Source organism: Monodelphis domestica, chromosome 3, assembly GCF_027887165.1.
Source record: "Monodelphis domestica isolate mMonDom1 chromosome 3, mMonDom1.pri, whole genome shotgun sequence".
Taxonomy (NCBI): Eukaryota; Metazoa; Chordata; class Mammalia; order Didelphimorphia; family Didelphidae; genus Monodelphis; species Monodelphis domestica.
Genome location: NC_077229.1, coordinates 532881220 through 532899402, shown reverse-complemented (window position 1 = coordinate 532899402; position 18183 = coordinate 532881220).

Below are 18183 nucleotides of genomic sequence, written 5' to 3'. Positions count from 1 at the left end.
GGAATCAATCCTCCCTGGGAACCAATGCCCTACTGGGAAACACTCCCCATTTCGATGTGAGAACGCGCCAGGATCAGAAATGGGAGGACCTCCACTCCACGCGTACTTCAGACGGCTGGCTTTCGGGGAGAAAAATCCTCGCTACGGGAGGACCGCTGCGACACGCGTCCTTACGACGATGTTAGTGGAGAAAACTCCTTGCGAAGCAATGAAAGCGTCTTCCGGTGTGGAGTGTAAATGTACACATTTAGGCCAAAAAGGGACTGTCGCTAATTTGGCTTTCTCGCGACGCGCCCAGCAAAACATTGGTTTGGCTTTCTTTTCTGGCCGATTTCCTCCCTCACGGTTCTCATTCCCCTTCGAAAGTTGAAGAGCGTGTCTCTCTCGAGTTAGAAGGGCATTGAGGATTACAAATTGATCATGTGAAATGACCAGTGGGGAGACTGGTCTCCCAATGATCCTCAAAGGGGATTGTAAATCTGAAATTTCTCAGACTTGTGAATGTGAAAAATGTCCACACTGAGGAAACAATCCTCCCTGGGAACCAATGCCCTACTGGGAAACACTCCCCATTTCGATGTGAGAACGCGCCAGGTTCAGAAATGGGAGGACCACCACTCCACGCGTACTTCAGACGGCTGTCTTTCGGGGAGAAAAATCCTCGCTACGGGAGGACCGCTGCGCCACGCGTCCTTACGACGATGATAGGGGAGAAAACTCCTTGCGAAGCAATGAAAGCGTCTTCCGGTGTGGAGTGTAAATGTACACATTTAGGCCAAAAAGGGACTGTCGCTAATTTGGCTTTCTCGCGACGCGCCCAGCAAAACATTGCTTTGGCTTTCTTTTCTGGCCGATTTCCTCCCTCACGGTTTTCATTCCCCTTCGAAAGTTGAAGAGCGTGTCTCTCTCGAGTTAGAAGGGCAGTGAGGATTACAAATTGATCATGTGAAATGACCAGTGGGGAGACTGGTCTCCCAATGAACCTCAAGGGGGAATGTAAATCTGAAATTTCTCAGACTTGTGAATGTGAAAAATGTCCACACAGAGGAATCAATCCTCCCTGGGAACCAATGCCCTACTGGGAAACACTCCCCATTTCGATGTGAGAACGCGCCAGGTTCAGAAATGGGAGGACCTCCACTCCACGCGTACTTCAGACGGCTGGCTTTCGGGGAGAAAAATCCTCGCTACGGGAGGACCGCTGCGCCACGCGTCCTTACGACGATGATAGGGGAGAAAACTCCTTGCGAAGCAATGAAAGCGTCTTCCGGTGTGGAGTGTAAATGTACACATTTAGGCCAAAAAGGGACTGTCGCTAATTTGGCTTTCTCGCGACGCGCCCAGCAAAACATTGCTTTGGCTTTCTTTTCTGGCCGATTTCCTCCCTCACGGTTCTCATTCCCCTTCGAAAGTTGAAGAGCGTGTCTCTCTCGAGTTAGAAGGGCATTGAGGATTACAAATTGATCATGTGAAATGACCAGTGGGGAGACTGGTCTCCCAATGATCCTCAAGGGGGATTGTAAATCTGAAATTTCTCAGACTTGTGAATGTGAAAAATGTCCACACCGAGGAATCAATCCTCCCTGGGAACCAATGCCCTACTGGGAAACACTCCCCTTTTCGATGTGAGAACGCGCCAGGATCAGAAATGGGAGGACCTCCACTCCACGCGTACTTCAGACGGCTGTCTTTCGGGGAGAAAAATCCTCGCTACGGGAGGACCGCTGCGCCACGCGTCCTTACGACGATGATAGGGGAGAAAACTCCTTGCGAAGCAATGAAAGCGTCTTCCGGTGTGGAGTGTAAATGTACACATTTAGGCCAAAAAGGGACTGTCGCTAATTTGGCTTTCTCGCGACGCGCCCAGCAAAACATTGGTTTGGCTTTCTTTTCTGGCCGATTTCCTCCCTCACGGTTCTCATTCCCCTTCGAAAGTTGAAGAGCGTGTCTCTCTCGAGTTAGAAGGGCATTGAGGATTACAAATTGATCATGTGAAATGACCAGTGGGGAGACTGGTCTCCCAATGATCCTCAAGGGGGATTGTAAATCTGAAATTTCTCAGACTTGTGAATGTGAAAAATGTCCACACAGAGGAATCAATCCTCCCTGGGAACCATTGCCCTACTGGGAAACACTCCCCATTTCGATGTGAGAACGCGCCAGGATCAGAAATGGGAGGACCTCCACTCCAAGCGTACTTCAGACGGCTGTCTTTCGGGGAGAAAAATCCTCGCTACGGGAGGACCGCTGCGCCACGCGTCCTTACGACGATGATAGGGGAGAAAACTCCTTGCGAAGCAATGAAAGCGTCTTCCGGTGTGGAGTGTAAATGTACACATTTAGGCCAAAAAGCGACTGTCGCTAATTTGGCTTTCTCGCAACGCGCCCAGCAAAACATTGGTTTGGCTTTCTTTTCTGGCCGATTTCCTCCCTCACGGTTCTCATTCCCCTTCGAAAGTTGAAGAGCGTGTCTCTCTCGAGTTAGAAGGGCAGTGAGGATTACAAATTGATCATGTGAAATGACCAGTGGGGAGACTGGTCTCCCAATGATCCGCAAGGGGGATTGTAAATCTGAAATTTCTCAGACTTGTGAATGTGAAAAATGTCCACACAGAGGAATCAATCCTCCCTGGGAACCAATGCCCTACTGGGAAACACTCCCCATTTCGATGTGAGAACGCGCCAGGTTCAGAAATGGGAGGACCTCCACTCCACGCGTACTTCAGACGGCTGTCTTTCATGGAGAAAAATCCTCGCTACGGGAGGACCGCTGCGCCACGCGTCCTTACGACCATGATAGGGGAGAAAACTCCTTGCGAAGCAATGAAAGCGTCTTCCGGTGTGGAGTGTAAATGTACACATTTAGGCCAAAAAGGGACTGTCGCTAATTTGGCTTTCTCGCGACGCGCCCAGCAAAACATTGGTTTGGCTTTCTTTTCTGGCCGATTTCCTCCCTCACGGTTCTCATTCCCCTTGGAAAGTTGAAGAGCGTGTCTCACTCGAGTTAGAAGGGCATTGAGGATTACAAATTGATCATGTGAAATGACCAGTGGGGAGACTGGTCTCCCAATGATCCTCAAGGGGGATGGTAAATCTGAAATTTCTCAGACTTGTGAATGTGAAAAATGTCCACACAGAGGAATCAATCCTCCCTGGGAACCAATGCCCTACTGGGAAACACTCCCCTTTTCGATGTGAGAACGCGCCAGGATCAGAAATGGGAGGACCTCCACTCCACGCGTACTTCAGACGGCTGGCTTTCGGGGAGAAAAATCCTCGCTACGGGAGGACCGCTGCGCCACGCGTCCTTACGACGATGTTAGGGGAGAAAACTCCTTGCGAAGCAATGAAAGCGTCTTCCGGTGTGGAGTGTAAATGTACACATTTAGGCCAAAAAGGGACTGTCGCTAATTTGGCTTTCTCGCGACGCGCCCAGCAAAACATTGGTTTGGCTTTCTTTTCTGGCCGATTTCCTCCCTCACGGTTCTCATTCCCCTTCGAAAGTTGAAGAGCGTGTCTCTCTCGAGTTAGAAGGGCAGTGAGGATTACAAATTGATCATGTGAAATGACCAGTGGGGCGACTGGTCTCCCAATGATCCTCAAGGGGGATTGTAAATCTGAAATTTCTCAGACTTGTGAATGTGAAAAATGTCCATACCGAGGAATCAATCCTCCCTGGGAACCAATGCCCTAATGGGAAACACTCCCCATTTCGATGTGAGAACACGCCAGGATCAGAAATGGGAGGACCTCCACTCCACGCGTACTTCAGACGACTGTCTTTCGGGGAGAAAAATCCTCGCTACGGGAGGACCGCTACGCCACGCGTCCTTACGACGATGATAGGGGAGAAAACTCCTTGCGAAGCAATGAAAGCGTCTTCCGGTGTGGAGTATAAATGTACACATTTAGGCCAAAAAGGGAATGTCGCTAATTTGGCTTTCTCGCGACGCGCCCAGCAAAACATTTGTTTGGCTTTCTTTTCTGGCCGATTTCCTCCCTCACGGTTTTCATTCCCCTTCGAAAGTTGAAGAGCGTGTCTCTCTCGAGTTAGAAGGGCAGTGAGGATTACAAATTGATCATGTGAAATGACCAGTGGGGAGACTGGTCTCCCAATGATCCTCAAGGGGGATTGTAAATCTGAAATTTCTCAGACTTGTGAATGTGAAAAATGTCCACACAGAGGAATCAATCCTCCCTGAGAACCAATGCCCTACTGGGAAACACTCCCCATTTCGATGTGAGAACGCACCAGGTTCAGAAATGGGAGGACCTCCACTCCACGCGTACTTCAGACGGCTGTCTTTCGGGGAGAAAAATCCTCGCTACGGGAGGACCGCTGCGCCACGCGTCCTTACGACGATGATAGGGGAGAAAACTCCTTGCGAAGCAATGAAAGCGTCTTCCGGTGTGGAGTGTAAATGTACACATTTAGGCCAAAAAGGGACTGTCGCTAATTTGGCTTTCTCGCGTCGCGCCCAGCAAAACATTGGTTTGGCTTTCTTTTCTGGCCGATTTCCTCCCTCACGGTTCTCATTCCCCTTCGAAAGTTGAAGAGCGTGTCTCTCTCGAGTTAGAAGGGCATTGAGGATTACAAATTGATCATGTGAAATGACCAGTGGGGAGACTGGTCTCCCAATGATCCTCAAAGGGGATTGTAAATCTGAAATTTCTCAGACTTGTGAATGTGAAAAATGTCCACACTGAGGAAACAATCCTCCCTGGGAACCAATGCCCTACTGGGAAACACTCCCCATTTCGATGTGAGAACGCGCCAGGTTCAGAAATGGGAGGACCACCACTCCACCCGTACTTCAGACGGCTGTCTTTCGGGGAGAAAAATCCTCGCTACGGGAGGACCGCTGCGCCACGCGTCCTTACGACGATGATAGGGGAGAAAACTCCTTGCGAAGCAATGAAAGCGTCTTCCGGTGTGGAGTGTAAATGTACACATTTAGGCCAAAAAGGGACTGTCGCTAATTTGGCTTTCTCGCGACGCGCCCAGCAAAACATTGGTTTGGCTTTCTTTTCTGGCCGATTTCCTCCCTCACGGTTCTCATTCCCCTTCGAAAGTTGAAGAGCGTGTCTCTCTCGAGTTAGAAGGGCATTGAGGATTACAAATTGATCATGTGAAATGACCAGTGGGGAGACTGGTCTCCCAATGATCCTCAAGGGGGATTGTAAATCTGAAATTTCTCAGACTTGTGAATGTGAAAAATGTCCACACTGAGGAATCAATCCTCCCTGGGAACCAATGCCCTACTGGGAAACACTCCCCTTTTCGATGTGAGAACGCGCCAGGTTCAGAAATGGGAGGACCTCCACTCCACGCGTACTTCAGACGGCTGTCTTTCGGGGAGAAAAATCCTCGCTACGGGAGGACCGCTGCGCCACGCGTCCTTACGACGATGTTAGGGGAGAAAACTCCTTGCGAAGCAATGAAAGCGTCTTCCGGTGTGGAGTGTAAATGTACACATTTAGGCCAAAAAGGGACTGTCGCTAATTTGGCTTTCTCGCGACGCGCCCAGCAAGACATTGGTTTGGCTTTCTTTTCTGGCCGATTTCCTCCCTCACGGTTCTCATTCCCCTTCGAAAGTTGAAGAGCGTGTCTCTCTCGAGTTAGAAGGGCATTGAGGATTACAAATTGATCATGTGAAATGACCAGTGGGGAGACTGGTCTCCCAATGATCCTCAAGGGGGATTGTAAATCTGAAATTTCTCAGACTTGTGAATGTGAAAAATGTCCACACCGAGGAATCAATCCTCCCTGGGAACCAATGCCCTACTGGGAAACACTCCCCTTTTCGATGTGAGAACGCGCCAGGTTCAGAAATGGGAGGACCTCCACTCCACGCGTACTTCAGACGGCTGTCTTTCGGGGAGAAAAATCCTCGCTACGGGAGGACCGCTACGCCACGCGTCCTTACGACGATGATAGGGGAGAAAACTCCTTGCGAAGCAATGAAAGCGTCTTCCGGTGTGGAGTATAAATGTACACATTTAGGCCAAAAAGGGAATGTCGCTAATTTGGCTTTCTCGTGACGCGCCCAGCAAAACATTTGTTTGGCTTTCTTTTCTGGCCGATTTCCTCCCTCACGGTTTTCATTCCCCTTCGAAAGTTGAAGAGCGTGTCTCTCTCGAGTTAGAAGGGCAGTGAGGATTACAAATTGATCATGTGAAATGACCAGTGGGGAGACTGGTCTCCCAATGATCCTCAAGGGGGATTGTAAATCTGAAATTTCTCAGACTTGTGAATGTGAAAAATGTCCACACAGAGGAATCAATCCTCCCTGAGAACCAATGCCCTACTGGGAAACACTCCCCATTTCGATGTGAGAACGCACCAGGTTCAGAAATGGGAGGACCTCCACTCCACGCGTACTTCAGACGGCTGTCTTTCGGGGAGAAAAATCCTCGCTACGGGAGGACCGCTGCGCCACGCGTCCTTACGACGATGATAGGGGAGAAAACTCCTTGCGAAGCAATGAAAGCGTCTTCCGGTGTGGAGTGTAAATGTACACATTTAGGCCAAAAAGCGACTGTCGCTAATTTGGCTTTCTCGCGACGCGCCCAGCAAAACATTGGTTTGGCTTTCTTTTCTGGCCGATTTCCTCCCTCACGGTTCTCATTCCCCTTCGAAAGTTGAAGAGCGTGTCTCTCTCGAGTTAGAAGGGCATTGAGGATTACAAATTGATCATGTGAAATGACCAGTGGGGAGACTGGTCTCCCAATGATCCTCAAAGGGGATTGTAAATCTGAAATTTCTCAGACTTGTGAATGTGAAAAATGTCCACACTGAGGAAACAATCCTCCCTGGGAACCAATGCCCTACTGGGAAACACTCCCCATTTCGATGTGAGAACGCGCCAGGTTCAGAAATGGGAGGACCACCACTCCACGCGTACTTCAGACGGCTGTCTTTCGGGGAGAAAAATCCTCGCTACGGGAGGACCGCTGCGCCACGCGTCCTTACGACGATGATAGGGGAGAAAACTCCTTGCGAAGCAATGAAAGCGTCTTCCGGTGTGGAGTGTAAATGTACACATTTAGGCCAAAAAGGGACTGTCGCTAATTTGGCTTTCTCGCGACGCGCCCAGCAAAACATTGGTTTGGCTTTCTTTTCTGGCCGATTTCCTCCCTCACGGTTCTCATTCCCCTTCGAAAGTTGAAGAGCGTGTCTCTCTCGAGTTAGAAGGGCATTGAGGATTACAAATTGATCATGTGAAATGACCAGTGGGGAGACTGGCCTCCCAATGATCCTCAAGGGGGATTGTAAATCTGAAATTTCTCAGACTTGTGAATGTGAAAAATGTCCACACAGAGGAATCAATCCTCCCTGGGAACCAATGCCCTACTGGGAAACACTCCCCATTTCGATGTGAGAACGCGCCAGGATCAGAAATGGGAGGACCTCCACTCCAAGCGTACTTCAGACGGCTGTCTTTCGGGGAGAAAAATTCTCGCTACGGGAGGACCACTGCGCCACGCGTCCTTACGACGATGTTAGGGGAGAAAACTCCTTGCGAAGCAATGAAAGCGTCTTCCGGTGTGGAGTGTAAATGTACACATTTAGGCCAAAAAGGGACTGTCGCTAATTTGGCTTTCTCGCGACGCGCCCAGCAAGACATTGGTTTGGCTTTCTTTTCTGGCCGATTTCCTCCCTCACGGTTCTCATTCCCCTTCGAAAGTTGAAGAGCGTGTCTCTCTCGAGTTAGAAGGGCATTGAGGATTACAAATTGATCATGTGAAATGACCAGTGGGGCGACTGGTCTCCCAATGATCCTCAAGGGGGATTGTAAATCTGAAATTTCTCAGACTTGTGAATGTGAAAAATGTCCATACCGAGGAATCAATCCTCCCTGGGAACCAATGCCCTAATGGGAAACACTCCCCATTTCGATGTGAGAACACGCCAGGATCAGAAATGGGAGGACCTCCACTCCACGCGTACTTCAGACGGCTGTCTTTCGGGGAGAAAAATCCTCGCTACGGGAGGACTGCTGCGCCACGCGTCCTTACGACGATGATAGGGGAGAAAACTCCTTGCGAAGCAATGAAAGCGTCTTCCGGTGTGGAGTGTAAATGTACACATTTAGGCCAAAAAGGGACTGTCGCTAATTTGGCTTTCTCGCGACGCGCCCAGCAAAACATTGTTTTGGCTTTCTTTTCTGGCCGATTTCCTCCCTCACGGTTCTCATTCCCCTTCGAAAGTTGAAGAGCGTGTCTCTCTCGAGTTAGAAGGGCATTGAGGATTACAAATTGATCATGTGAAATGACCAGTGGGGAGACTGGTCTCCCAATGATCCTCAAGGGGGATTGTAAATCTGAAATTTCTCAGACTTGTGAATGTGAAAAATGTCCACACAGAGGAATCAATCCTCCCTGGGAACCAATGCCCTACTGGGAAACACTCCCCATTTCGATGTGAGAACGCGCCAGGATCAGAAATGGGAGGACCTCCACTCCAAGCGTACTTCAGACGGCTGTCTTTCGGGGAGAAAAATCCTCGCTACGGGAGGACCGCTGCGCCACGCGTCCTTACGACGATAATAGGGGAGAAAACTCCTTGCGAAGCAATGAAAGCGTCTTCCGGTGTGGAGTGTAAATGTACACATTTAGGCCAAAAAGGGACTGTCGCTAATTTGGCTTTCTCGCGACGCGCCTAGCAAAACATTGGTTTGGCTTTCTTTTCTGGCCGATTTCCTCCCTCACGGTTCTCATTCCCCTTCGAAAGTTGAAGAGCGTGTCTCTCTCGAGTTAGAAGGGCAGTGAGGATTACAAATTGATCATGTGAAATGACCAGTGGGGAGACTGGTCTCCCAATGATCCGCAAGGGGGATTGTAAATCTGAAATTTCTCAGACTTGTGAATGTGAAAAATGTCCACACAGAGGAATCAATCCTCCCTGGGAACCAATGCCCTACTGGGAAACACTCCCCATTTCGATGTGAGAACGCGCCAGGTTCAGAAATGGGAGGACCTCCACTCCACGCGTACTTCAGACGGCTGTCTTTCGGGGAGAAAAATCCTCGCTACGGGAGGACCGCTGCGCCACGCGTCCTTACGACCATGATAGGGGAGAAAACTCCTTGCGAAGCAATGAAAGCGTCTTCCGGTGTGGAGTGTAAATGTACACATTTAGGCCAAAAAGGGACTGTCGCTAATTTGGCTTTCTCGCGACGCGCCCAGCAAAACATTGGTTTGGCTTTCTTTTCTGGCCGATTTCCTCCCTCATGGTTCTCATTCCCCTTCGAAAGTTGAAGAGCGTGTCTCTCTCGAGTTAGAAGGGCATTGAGGATTACAAATTGATCATGTGAAATGACCAGTGGGGAGACTGGCCTCCCAATGATCCTCAAGGGGGATTGTAAATCTGAAATTTCTCAGACTTGTGAATGTGAAAAATGTCCACACAGAGGAATCAATCCTCCCTGGGAACCAATGCCCTACTGGGAAACACTCCCCATTTCGATGTGAGAACGCGCCAGGATCAGAAATGGGAGGACCTCCACTCCAAGCGTACTTCAGACGGCTGTCTTTCGGGGAGAAAAATTCTCGCTACGGGAGGACCACTGCGCCACGCGTCCTTACGACCATGATAGGGGAGAAAACTCCTTGCGAAGCAATGAAAGCGTCTTCCGGTGTGGAGTGTAAATGTACACATTTAGGCCAAAAAGCGACTGTCGCTAATTTGGCTTTCTCGCGACGCGCCCAGCAAAACATTGGTTTGGCTTTCTTTTCTGGCCGATTTCCTCCCTCACGGTTCTCAATCCCCTTCGAAAGTTGAAGAGCGTGTCTCTCTCGAGTTAGAAGGGCAGTGAGGATTACAAATTGATCATGTGAAATGACCAGTGGGGAGACTGGTCTCCCAATGATCCGCAAGGGGGATTGTAAATCTGAAATTTCTCAGACTTGTGAATGTGAAAAATGTCCACACAGAGGAATGAATCCTCCCTGGGAACCAATGCCCTACTGGGAAACACTCCCCATTTCGATGTGAGAACGCGCCAGGTTCAGAAATGGGAGGACCTCCACTCCACGCGCACTTCAGACGGCTGTCTTTCGGGGAGAAAAATCCTCGCTACGGGAGGACCGCTGCGCCACGTGTCCTTACGACCATGATAGGGTAGAAAACTCCTTGCGAAGCAATGAAAGCGTCTTCCGGTGTGGAGTGTAAATGTACACATTTAGGCCAAAAAAAGACTGTCGCTAATTTGGCTTTCTCGCGACGCGCCCAGCAAAACATTGGTTTGGCTTTCTTTTCTGGCCGATTTCCTCCCTCAGGGTTCTCATTCCCCTTCGAAAGTTGAAGAGCGTGTCTCTCTCGAGTTAGAAGGGCATTGAGGATTACAAATTGATCATGTGAAATGACCAGTGGGGAGACTGGCCTCCCAATGATCCTCAAGGGGGATTGTAAATCTGAAATTTCTCAGACTTGTGAATGTGAAAAATGTCCACACAGAGGAATCAATCCTCCCTGGGAACCAATGCCCTACTGGGAAACACTCCCCATTTCGATGTGAGAACGCGCCAGGATCAGAAATGGGAGGACCTCCACTCCACGCGTACTTCAGACGGCTGTCTTTCGGGGAGAAAAATCCTCGCTACCGGAGGACCGCTGCGCCACGCGTCCTTACGACCATGATAGGGGAGAAAACTCCTTGCGAAGCAATGTAAGCGTCTTCCGGTGTGGATTGTAAATGTACACATTTAGGCCAAAAAGGGACTGTCGCTAATTTGGCTTTCTCGCGACGCGCCCAGGAAAACATTGGTTTCGCTTTCTTTTCTGGCCGATTTCCTCCCTCACGGTTCTCATTCCCCTTCGAAAGTTGAAGAGCGTGTCTCTCTCGAGTTAGAAGGGCATTGAGGATTACAAATTGATCATGTGAAATGACCAGTGGGGAGACTGGTCTCCCAATGATCCTCAAGGGGGATTGTAAATCTGAAATTTCTCAGACTTGTGAATGTGAAAAATGTCCACACCAAGGAATCAATCCTCCCTGGGAACCAATGCCCTACTGGGAAACACTCCCCTTTTCGATGTGAGAACGCGCCAGGATCAGAAATGGGAGGACCTCCACTCCACGCGTACTTCAGACGGCTGCCTTTCGGGGAGAAAAATCCTCGCTACGGGAGGACCGCTGCGCCACGCGTCCTTACGACGATGATAGGGGAGAAAACTCCTTGCGAAGCAATGAATGCGTCTTCCGGTGTGGAGTGTAAATGTACACATTTAGGCCAAAAAGCGACTGTCGCTAATTTGGCTTTCTCGCGACGCGCCCAGCAAAACATTGGTTTGGCTTTCTTTTCTGGCCGATTTCCTCCCTCACGGTTCTCATTCCCCTTCGAAAGTTGAAGAGCGTGTCTCTCTCGAGTTAGAAGGGCAGTGAGGATTACAAATTGATCATGTGAAATGACCAGTGGGGCGACTGGTCTCCCAATGATCCTCAAGGGGGATTGTAAATCTGAAATTTCTCAGACTTGTGAATGTGAAAAATGTCCACACAGAGGAATCAATCCTCCCTGAGAACCAATGCCCTACTGGGAAACACTCCCCATTTCGATGTGAGAACGCACCAGGTTCAGAAATGGGAGGACCTCCACTCCACGCGTACTTCAGACGGCTGTCTTTCGGGGAGAAAAATCCTCGCTACGGGAGGACCGCTGCGCCACGCGTCCTTACGACGATGATAGGGGAGAAAACTCCTTGCGAAGCAATGAAAGCGTCTTCCGGTGTGGAGTGTAAATGTACACATTTAGGCCAAAAAGGGACTGTCGCTAATTTGGCTTTCTCGCGTCGCGCCCAGCAAAACATTGGTTTGGCTTTCTTTTCTGGCCGATTTCCTCCCTCACGGTTCTCATTCCCCTTCGAAAGTTGAAGAGCGTGTCTCTCTCGAGTTAGAAGGGCATTGAGGATTACAAATTGATCATGTGAAATGACCAGTGGGGAGACTGGTCTCCCAATGATCCTCAAGGGGGATGGTAAATCTGAAATTTCTCAGACTTGTGAATGTGAAAAATGTCCACACAGAGGAATCAATCCTCCCTGGGAACCAATGCCCTACTGGGAAACACTCCCCTTTTCGATGTGAGAACGCGCCAGGATCAGAAATGGGAGGACCTCCACTCCACGCGTACTTCAGACGGCTGGCTTTCGGGGAGAAAAATCCTCGCTACGGGAGGACCGCTGCGCCACGCGTCCTTACGACGATGTTAGGGGAGAAAACTCCTTGCGAAGCAATGAAAGCGTCTTCCGGTGTGGAGTGTAAATGTACACATTTAGGCCAAAAAGGGACTGTCGCTAATTTGGCTTTCTCGCGACGCGCCCAGCAAAACATTGGTTTGGCTTTCTTTTCTGGCCGATTTCCTCCCTCACGGTTCTCATTCCCCTTCGAAAGTTGAAGAGCGTGTCTCTCTCGAGTTAGAAGGGCAGTGAGGATTACAAATTGATCATGTGAAATGACCAGTGGGGCGACTGGTCTCCCAATGATCCTCAAGGGGGATTGTAAATCTGAAATTTCTCAGACTTGTGAATGTGAAAAATGTCCATACCGAGGAATCAATCCTCCCTGGGAACCAATGCCCTAATGGGAAACACTCCCCATTTCGATGTGAGAACACGCCAGGATCAGAAATGGGAGGACCTCCACTCCACGCGTACTTCAGACGACTGTCTTTCGGGGAGAAAAATCCTCGCTACGGGAGGACCGCTACGCCACGCGTCCTTACGACGATGATAGGGGAGAAAACTCCTTGCGAAGCAATGAAAGCGTCTTCCGGTGTGGAGTATAAATGTACACATTTAGGCCAAAAAGGGAATGTCGCTAATTTGGCTTTCTCGCGACGCGCCCAGCAAAACATTTGTTTGGCTTTCTTTTCTGGCCGATTTCCTCCCTCACGGTTTTCATTCCCCTTCGAAAGTTGAAGAGCGTGTCTCTCTCGAGTTAGAAGGGCAGTGAGGATTACAAATTGATCATGTGAAATGACCAGTGGGGAGACTGGTCTCCCAATGATCCTCAAGGGGGATTGTAAATCTGAAATTTCTCAGACTTGTGAATGTGAAAAATGTCCACACAGAGGAATCAATCCTCCCTGAGAACCAATGCCCTACTGGGAAACACTCCCCATTTCGATGTGAGAACGCACCAGGTTCAGAAATGGGAGGACCTCCACTCCACGCGTACTTCAGACGGCTGTCTTTCGGGGAGAAAAATCCTCGCTACGGGAGGACCGCTGCGCCACGCGTCCTTACGACGATGATAGGGGAGAAAACTCCTTGCGAAGCAATGAAAGCGTCTTCCGGTGTGGAGTGTAAATGTACACATTTAGGCCAAAAAGGGACTGTCGCTAATTTGGCTTTCTCGCGTCGCGCCCAGCAAAACATTGGTTTGGCTTTCTTTTCTGGCCGATTTCCTCCCTCACGGTTCTCATTCCCCTTCGAAAGTTGAAGAGCGTGTCTCTCTCGAGTTAGAAGGGCATTGAGGATTACAAATTGATCATGTGAAATGACCAGTGGGGAGACTGGTCTCCCAATGATCCTCAAAGGGGATTGTAAATCTGAAATTTCTCAGACTTGTGAATGTGAAAAATGTCCACACTGAGGAAACAATCCTCCCTGGGAACCAATGCCCTACTGGGAAACACTCCCCATTTCGATGTGAGAACGCGCCAGGTTCAGAAATGGGAGGACCACCACTCCACGCGTACTTCAGACGGCTGTCTTTCGGGGAGAAAAATCCTCGCTACGGGAGGACCGCTGCGCCACGCGTCCTTACGACGATGATAGGGGAGAAAACTCCTTGCGAAGCAATGAAAGCGTCTTCCGGTGTGGAGTGTAAATGTACACATTTAGGCCAAAAAGGGACTGTCGCTAATTTGGCTTTCTCGCGACGCGCCCAGCAAAACATTGGTTTGGCTTTCTTTTCTGGCCGATTTCCTCCCTCACGGTTCTCATTCCCCTTCGAAAGTTGAAGAGCGTGTCTCTCTCGAGTTAGAAGGGCATTGAGGATTACAAATTGATCATGTGAAATGACCAGTGGGGAGACTGGTCTCCCAATGATCCTCAAGGGGGATTGTAAATCTGAAATTTCTCAGACTTGTGAATGTGAAAAATGTCCACACTGAGGAATCAATCCTCCCTGGGAACCAATGCCCTACTGGGAAACACTCCCCTTTTCGATGTGAGAACGCGCCAGGTTCAGAAATGGGAGGACCTCCACTCCACGCGTACTTCAGACGGCTGTCTTTCGGGGAGAAAAATCCTCGCTACGGGAGGACCGCTGCGCCACGCGTCCTTACGACGATGTTAGGGGAGAAAACTCCTTGCGAAGCAATGAAAGCGTCTTCCGGTGTGGAGTGTAAATGTACACATTTAGGCCAAAAAGGGACTGTCGCTAATTTGGCTTTCTCGCGACGCGCCCAGCAAGACATTGGTTTGGCTTTCTTTTCTGGCCGATTTCCTCCCTCACGGTTCTCATTCCCCTTCGAAAGTTGAAGAGCGTGTCTCTCTCGAGTTAGAAGGGCATTGAGGATTACAAATTGATCATGTGAAATGACCAGTGGGGAGACTGGTCTCCCAATGATCCTCAAGGGGGATTGTAAATCTGAAATTTCTCAGACTTGTGAATGTGAAAAATGTCCACACCGAGGAATCAATCCTCCCTGGGAACCAATGCCCTACTGGGAAACACTCCCCTTTTCGATGTGAGAACGCGCCAGGTTCAGAAATGGGAGGACCTCCACTCCACGCGTACTTCAGACGGCTGTCTTTCGGGGAGAAAAATCCTCGCTACGGGAGGACCGCTACGCCACGCGTCCTTACGACGATGATAGGGGAGAAAACTCCTTGCGAAGCAATGAAAGCGTCTTCCGGTGTGGAGTATAAATGTACACATTTAGGCCAAAAAGGGAATGTCGCTAATTTGGCTTTCTCGTGACGCGCCCAGCAAAACATTTGTTTGGCTTTCTTTTCTGGCCGATTTCCTCCCTCACGGTTTTCATTCCCCTTCGAAAGTTGAAGAGCGTGTCTCTCTCGAGTTAGAAGGGCAGTGAGGATTACAAATTGATCATGTGAAATGACCAGTGGGGAGACTGGTCTCCCAATGATCCTCAAGGGGGATTGTAAATCTGAAATTTCTCAGACTTGTGAATGTGAAAAATGTCCACACAGAGGAATCAATCCTCCCTGAGAACCAATGCCCTACTGGGAAACACTCCCCATTTCGATGTGAGAACGCACCAGGTTCAGAAATGGGAGGACCTCCACTCCACGCGTACTTCAGACGGCTGTCTTTCGGGGAGAAAAATCCTCGCTACGGGAGGACCGCTGCGCCACGCGTCCTTACGACGATGATAGGGGAGAAAACTCCTTGCGAAGCAATGAAAGCGTCTTCCGGTGTGGAGTGTAAATGTACACATTTAGGCCAAAAAGCGACTGTCGCTAATTTGGCTTTCTCGCGACGCGCCCAGCAAAACATTGGTTTGGCTTTCTTTTCTGGCCGATTTCCTCCCTCACGGTTCTCATTCCCCTTCGAAAGTTGAAGAGCGTGTCTCTCTCGAGTTAGAAGGGCATTGAGGATTACAAATTGATCATGTGAAATGACCAGTGGGGAGACTGGTCTCCCAATGATCCTCAAAGGGGATTGTAAATCTGAAATTTCTCAGACTTGTGAATGTGAAAAATGTCCACACTGAGGAAACAATCCTCCCTGGGAACCAATGCCCTACTGGGAAACACTCCCCATTTCGATGTGAGAACGCGCCAGGTTCAGAAATGGGAGGACCACCACTCCACGCGTACTTCAGACGGCTGTCTTTCGGGGAGAAAAATCCTCGCTACGGGAGGACCGCTGCGCCACGCGTCCTTACGACGATGATAGGGGAGAAAACTCCTTGCGAAGCAATGAAAGCGTCTTCCGGTGTGGAGTGTAAATGTACACATTTAGGCCAAAAAGGGACTGTCGCTAATTTGGCTTTCTCGCGACGCGCCCAGCAAAACATTGGTTTGGCTTTCTTTTCTGGCCGATTTCCTCCCTCACGGTTCTCATTCCCCTTCGAAAGTTGAAGAGCGTGTCTCTCTCGAGTTAGAAGGGCATTGAGGATTACAAATTGATCATGTGAAATGACCAGTGGGGAGACTGGCCTCCCAATGATCCTCAAGGGGGATTGTAAATCTGAAATTTCTCAGACTTGTGAATGTGAAAAATGTCCACACAGAGGAATCAATCCTCCCTGGGAACCAATGCCCTACTGGGAAACACTCCCCATTTCGATGTGAGAACGCGCCAGGATCAGAAATGGGAGGACCTCCACTCCAAGCGTACTTCAGACGGCTGTCTTTCGGGGAGAAAAATTCTCGCTACGGGAGGACCACTGCGCCACGCGTCCTTACGACGATGTTAGGGGAGAAAACTCCTTGCGAAGCAATGAAAGCGTCTTCCGGTGTGGAGTGTAAATGTACACATTTAGGCCAAAAAGGGACTGTCGCTAATTTGGCTTTCTCGCGACGCGCCCAGCAAGACATTGGTTTGGCTTTCTTTTCTGGCCGATTTCCTCCCTCACGGTTCTCATTCCCCTTCGAAAGTTGAAGAGCGTGTCTCTCTCGAGTTAGAAGGGCATTGAGGATTACAAATTGATCATGTGAAATGACCAGTGGGGCGACTGGTCTCCCAATGATCCTCAAGGGGGATTGTAAATCTGAAATTTCTCAGACTTGTGAATGTGAAAAATGTCCATACCGAGGAATCAATCCTCCCTGGGAACCAATGCCCTAATGGGAAACACTCCCCATTTCGATGTGAGAACACGCCAGGATCAGAAATGGGAGGACCTCCACTCCACGCGTACTTCAGACGGCTGTCTTTCGGGGAGAAAAATCCTCGCTACGGGAGGACTGCTGCGCCACGCGTCCTTACGACGATGATAGGGGAGAAAACTCCTTGCGAAGCAATGAAAGCGTCTTCCGGTGTGGAGTGTAAATGTACACATTTAGGCCAAAAAGGGACTGTCGCTAATTTGGCTTTCTCGCGACGCGCCCAGCAAAACATTGTTTTGGCTTTCTTTTCTGGCCGATTTCCTCCCTCACGGTTCTCATTCCCCTTCGAAAGTTGAAGAGCGTGTCTCTCTCGAGTTAGAAGGGCATTGAGGATTACAAATTGATCATGTGAAATGACCAGTGGGGAGACTGGTCTCCCAATGATCCTCAAGGGGGATTGTAAATCTGAAATTTCTCAGACTTGTGAATGTGAAAAATGTCCACACAGAGGAATCAATCCTCCCTGGGAACCAATGCCCTACTGGGAAACACTCCCCATTTCGATGTGAGAACGCGCCAGGATCAGAAATGGGAGGACCTCCACTCCAAGCGTACTTCAGACGGCTGTCTTTCGGGGAGAAAAATCCTCGCTACGGGAGGACCGCTGCGCCACGCGTCCTTACCACGATAATAGGGGAGAAAACTCCTTGCGAAGCAATGAAAGCGTCTTCCGGTGTGGAGTGTAAATGTACACATTTAGGCCAAAAAGGGACTGTCGCTAATTTGGCTTTCTCGCGACGCGCCTAGCAAAACATTGGTTTGGCTTTCTTTTCTGGCCGATTTCCTCCCTCACGGTTCTCATTCCCCTTCGAAAGTTGAAGAGCGTGTCTCTCTCGAGTTAGAAGGGCAGTGAGGATTACAAATTGATCATGTGAAATGACCAGTGGGGAGACTGGTCTCCCAATGATCCGCAAGGGGGATTGTAAATCTGAAATTTCTCAGACTTGTGAATGTGAAAAATGTCCACACAGAGGAATCAATCCTCCCTGGGAACCAATGCCCTACTGGGAAACACTCCCCATTTCGATGTGAGAACGCGCCAGGTTCAGAAATGGGAGGACCTCCACTCCACGCGTACTTCAGACGGCTGTCTTTCGGGGAGAAAAATCCTCGCTACGGGAGGACCGCTGCGCCACGCGTCCTTACGACCATGATAGGGGAGAAAACTCCTTGCGAAGCAATGAAAGCGTCTTCCGGTGTGGAGTGTAAATGTACACATTTAGGCCAAAAAGGGACTGTCGCTAATTTGGCTTTCTCGCGACGCGCCCAGCAAAACATTGGTTTGGCTTTCTTTTCTGGCCGATTTCCTCCCTCATGGTTCTCATTCCCCTTCGAAAGTTGAAGAGCGTGTCTCTCTCGAGTTAGAAGGGCAT